The sequence below is a fragment of the Sinocyclocheilus rhinocerous genome, unplaced genomic scaffold, assembly GCF_001515625.1.
Source record: "Sinocyclocheilus rhinocerous isolate Xijiao unplaced genomic scaffold, SAMN03320098_v1.1 scaffold1538, whole genome shotgun sequence".
Taxonomy (NCBI): Eukaryota; Metazoa; Chordata; class Actinopteri; order Cypriniformes; family Cyprinidae; genus Sinocyclocheilus; species Sinocyclocheilus rhinocerous.
In genome coordinates this window covers 421,157-427,156 of record NW_015661872.1, presented here as the reverse complement: position 1 = coordinate 427,156, position 6,000 = coordinate 421,157, and the positions used below count along the sequence as shown (strand labels likewise).

Below are 6,000 nucleotides of genomic sequence, written 5' to 3'. Positions count from 1 at the left end.
TTTCTCAACCTTTCCTCTCCTCTCATCATAAAAACGGAGCCCTGCGCACATGACATGCAGGGGGGGGAAAGCCATTCACATCGCGTCTTTTGCGCGCTCAGGTTCGTTATTTCAAATGTAGACAAGCGGCAAGCAAACACACTGCACACTTCTGCGCTGCATTATGGCTCTGACGAGGTTTTGTTTCGTCGTCCATGCCATAGGTGCATATGTTTCTGACAGTCGGTTCCCTAACGCGCACTTGTAATATCTGAGAGAGAGGGAGAGCATCCAGTTTTGTTGAATTTTGTTGAAATTCACCTGCGATCCGAGCGGAGAGGTTAGGCTACTCACGGACTCAATATGCGCTCTGCAGTAATAACGTGATCGATGCCTACAGTCCACGCTGATAGCTGTTCCGGGGCAGTTTTTTAGTTCTCATTTCCATAAGCATATATATAGAGCAGTAGAGCTAATACAGTGGCTGGAAATCTGTTTATTCTTCGGTTCCTCGTGCTTCCCCATCTTCATAGAGAACGCAGTTCATGGCTGCTCAGAGCGCTTTGGAAAGAAGGTGGAAATGGCGCGGCTGCGATTTCCACGCATTTTTTAGATGCTGGGAGCAGGGAAATCTATATAGAGCACCTTATTCTAGTAATATATTGTAGTAAATTGTAGTATTGTATTGTAGTAAAATATCGATATTTGGCGCCAGATATCGATTCTCGTATCGCATGAAGGACAACGATATATCGCCATATCGATATATTGTCCCAACCCAAATAATCAGCACAGGAGTGTTGCTATTGTTAACTTAAACTAAAATCGTTCTCATTAATTATAATAAAGCTGAAATAAAAAATATAAAAATTAGATGAAAAACTTAAATTAAAATTAAAATTAAAATTATGTTGTCTTGGCAAATAACTGAAATATGTTTAAGTTTCAATACTTAAATGACAAACTAAAACTGAAATAAAAGAAAAATAAAATTAAAAGCTAAATACAAATATAAAAAATGCACATAACATGACTAAACAATTAATCTAAAATTAAAAATAAATATTAATACACACTATAATAGTATATAAATCATACAAAATAAAACTGCAAAAATGCCTCCTTAAAACTAGGGCTGGGTATTGACATTTCACATACCAGTTCAATTCGATGCACAAGCTCTTGATTCAAAATAATTTGATTTCAATTCAATTCAGTATCACTTGTCATTGGTACATGTGAGTTTTTCTTAAGGAATACAATCTCTCAACTAATGCTCTGAACTATACAGGGAACCCATTTAGTTTGTTACATTACTATAATATTAATTATTAAAATTAACTAATTTAATTGCTATTTATTTCTAAATATAATAATCAAAACTCAAATTAGAAAATGATTTGTACAAAAAGATTTAAGTCATTTTTTAAATAAACTTTTGGTAACACTTTAGAATAGGGAACAATTATTCACTATTAACTACGACTTTCCCCTCAATAAATTCCTAATTTGCTGCTTATTAATAGTTAGTAATGTAGTTGTTAAGTTTAGGTATTGGGTAGGATTAGGGATGTAGACTAAGGTCATGTAGAATAAGGCATTTGCAATATAACAGAGTGAAAAATTTAAGGGGGTCTGAATACTTTCCGTACCCACTGTATATATATAACAACAGAGATTCATAAGGATAATGTTTGGGAAAAAAAATACTTGTGGCAAAAGTGATTACATGTGTACTGGTCTCTTTAAAATACTTGTTTCTGATTGGTCAATCGTGACATTCTGCAGTCAGATATTTAGTATAATGACCATTAACTTTGACTGCCGTCCCTGCCAACCAATCTTCTACATTTTTCATTGTTTTATTTATCTGTTAAGTAGTACATTATACCTTACATAAGTTTTTATAAGTGAATATTTAAATTGGAAATTGAGTGTCAACACCAAAGTCTCACCTGCTCTTGTCAGTCACTGGTGGCCACGCCTGTAGGAGGAGCATAAGGTGTTGAAACTCCTCCCATTTATTGCTGGACTCCAAAAGTTCCAGGAACAAAGAGTTTTGCTTTTCCTCATTCTCGACATCTTTCATCTCACACTGAGACAAAGAAGGGAAGCAGAGAGAGAGAGAGAGAGAGAGAGAGAGAGAGAGAGAGTTCCTTATTTGCTGCTTATTAATAGTTAGTAATGTAGTTGTTAAGTTTAGGTATTGGGTAGGATTAGGGATGTAGACTAAGGTCATGTAGAATAAGGCATTAATATGTGCTTAATTAATACTAATAAATGGCTAATATTCTAGTAATATGCATGCTAATAAGCAACTAGTTAAGAGACCCTAAGATAAATTGTTACCAAACCTTTTAATGATAACTACGTTTCTATTTCAATTCCTTGTTGAAATATGAAGATTTAATGCCAGGCATGCTACTAGTAATGTTTAGCAACATTTTGTTCACACATCAACAGAAAACATCATAGACTAAAAGACTGACATTGGAATTTAAGAATCAGTATTGGTTCTTCAAAATGAAGATTGATTAAAATTCATCAATATTGTCAACCAAGCCATAATTAAAACATTGTTCCTGTACCTCAATTGTTAAAGTATTGAACTAGGAATGCCAAAGTCATGGATTAGATTCCCAGAAAACACATAATCAAGGGAAATGCATGAAGCAGCTGAACTGAATTTAAAAAAAAGTCATCGTGGGACATCAGATTTAGCCTGTGAGAGAAAACACAGTCAAAATGAAACTTACATCAGTGATGTTTTTGATCTGATCCTGGGTCAGTTTGCGCAGATGCTCATCCTCGCTCTCTGTCATTAACTTCAGAGCGGGCAGCCTAATCCCAGCGTTCAACAGCAGAGAGCAAATGTACCCAGTGCACTAGAATAAACGGAAGTGAAGTGTGAATGTCACGCTATAATCAACATAGCAGAGCTGCACTCACAGTAAAAAGTTACAGGAAAAGCACAGAGATTTATTACAAAGGTAGAAGCGTTTTTAGCATCTTCGCAGATTCTTTTTTTTACTCTAAACATGCTGTCAGTGCCTTTAGTGTAGTGATGATGACACACACACTCTTACCTGTGGGTTAAGTTTGTGTTTGGTCGGGTAGAGCGAGCGGCACATAGTCAGAACCTCATACCCGATGTTGATTTGAGAAAGGCCTGAGGAGTGTGCAAGCAGGGCAGATGTAAGACCCACCCAGGGGTTCTGCTCCGTCTCCAACCTGTGTAGAGAGAGACGCATTTGTCTACAGTGCTAAAGATGTAATGTCATGATATAAGAATCATGAAAGTTCATGAGGCACCGTCAAACTTTTAATAGGAAAGCTCTGTATAATGAAAAAGAAATCCAATCATAATTATCATGGCATATTACACGCGTGCAGCTATAAAATATGCGCATATGCTTATCTCCTGACTTCTACGAGAGATGAGAGAAGCTTTCTAACAAACTCCACTGCCGACTGAGATAAACACACATAATCATAATCAAATGCAATCGCACACACACTGATTCCTCTTATAACTGAAGTTGGTCTTTCATACACAGAATGTTTTACTGTAGATAATAACACAATCCACAATTACAGAGACAACGAGGAACCTGGAAAACTTAATTACATTCATTACAGCAGTTAAAGGATACATAGATTGGCTATGAAAACTTAATTAAAGGAAAGGTTAATTAAAAAATGCAAACGCACCCTCATGTTTTTTTAAACCCATATGCTGCCATTTTAACAAAAGGTGAATTTTAAAGAATCTTCACCTAGATCTTCTCTGCTGAATAAAACAACGGTTTTAACTATAAAAGCACCATAAAAGGTGCCATAAAATGGTCTATATAACTCATGCACTGTATTCCAAGTCTTCTAAAGTCATAAAATGAAATTTAAGTTGATCTGCTACAGCTCTGAAATCACAGGTACTCGAGCAGGTTTGGCATTGTGGTGTTTGGTTACAAGAAATGCAAAAACCAATTATGTTTGATATTAGTGACATCCAATCTATGCCATTAGCATATTTGATTTAGTTGACTTAAATCACACAAAGCTATCATATGACTTCAGAAGATTATAGCGTATGAGACATATAGACCACTTTTATGCTTTTCCCCCTCCATTTTCTGGAATTTAACTGGTCACTGTACGAGTTCACAAAATTCTCATATAGTATTTCATTTTCCTTTTTTTTACTGTCTACAGAGACTACATGAATATAAATTAAAAGTACCACCAGAACTTCAATTTTAACTCATGTTAGGAGAATAATTTAAGGAATTGTTCACACAAAAATGAAAATTCTTTCATCATTTAATCACTCTTGATTTGTACGGCTTTCTTTCTTCTGTGCAACAACAAAGATGTATAAAGAATGTTGGTAACCAAACAGTTCTAGTGACCATTGACATCCACTCTATGAACAACAACAACAACAAAAAAATCATCTTTTATGTTCCACAGAAGAAAGAAAGTCATACAGATTTGAAACGACATAAAGGTGAGTAAAGGACAGCAGATCTATCCATTTAAGGCTCTACAAGCAAAGGTTCTGCTGAATGAAACCTGCGGAGCTCTAATGGGAAAAACATTAGAGATACTTTAAAAGGATCATGGTGTGGCCAGTGTCATGTGTCCTCTAAGAAAAGGCTGCCACCCAGAGCTCTGCGGTGTGTCGATTTAAATTGATTTCCCTTCGGATGGCCTTTTCTGTGACTTAAAGCAAGACAGAATGAGGAGCGACAAGACAGGTGTTCAGGAGACAGCAAATGTGCCATCTGAATCTTAAGTGATGATACACACACCCGGTGCACTGTGTGATCACAAATGCCGCACATGGTCACATGTGAACTTCTGTGAATAAATTAACGTATAGCTGATTAACTCTACATTTGGCTCCTTATCGCACTCACCTTTTGTTTAAATGCCAAAGAGCATAATGACAAACACACACAAACTCACACACACACACACACACACACTACTCTAAGAATGTTAATTCAAAACTCTTCATGAAAACAAAAAACCTCAAGCTATTTGAAAATGTGGCACAATGCATAATCAGTCGGCTTATATTCTCTGTTTCTGTCTATTGATCCAAATACAGAACAGCTCTTCGATCATCAGCACTCATTCTGGCAACCTCGACTTTAACCTCAAAAACTCATTCAGTTCTATAATACACAACGATTTACCTCATCAAACCTACAATCACACTTAATGGTCTAATAGCACTCCAAGTCAAAGACATCTAATGAGAAAAGATGTTAATATTTATATTTTTATCTTATATATATATATATATACACAGTGGGTACGAGGGAAGCAGAGAGAGAGAGAGAGAGAGAGAGAGAGAGAGAGAGAGAGAGAGTTACAAGTCTTTTGGACTTTTTGCAGGGGAAATACACCTTCATATAATTAAAACAAAAGGGAAAAAGAATAAAGAGCTGTTCAGTCATGATGTCTATTTGAAGGCCAATTCAGAATGCTAATTTGACAAGGGTTCCCTCTGGAATTACTAATGAGTTTTTAAAATAGCGTTTTATGAGTCAAATCTGTGGTTAACAGTACTTGAAGAGACTTTCATATTTTATATATTGTTTCTAAACATAAGTTATGCAAAACCATACTTCAAATGTTAATCTTAAAAATGCTATTTTAAAACAACTTGCTACATAAATACAAAATGTCTACTTAATTCAATAACTGGTGTAAACATTACGCAGCAATTTGTTTGCACAGCAGTTTTGAGGTGTGACTGTAATGTACAGTAACGTTCAAAAGTTTGGGGAGGGAAACTTGTTTCTATTTTTGTTATGTTTTAAAATGTACAGTAATTTATTCCTGTGATGGCAAAGCTGAATTCTCAGCAGCCATTACTCCAGTCATCAGTGTCATATGATCCTTCAGAAATCATTCTGATATGCTAATTTGCCACTCAAAAAACATTTCTCATTATTATCAATGTTGAAAACAGTTGTGCTGCTTAATATTTTTGTGGAAACTGCGGTACAT

General features: G+C 35.5%; 1 pseudogene; it reads right to left on the bottom strand.

The window, feature by feature from the left end:
• Nucleotides 1–1,930: 1,930 nt before the first annotated feature.
• The window catches only part of LOC107726605 (neuroblastoma-amplified sequence-like), a 158,331-nt pseudogene continuing 154,261 nt past the window's right edge, over nt 1,931–6,000 (bottom strand).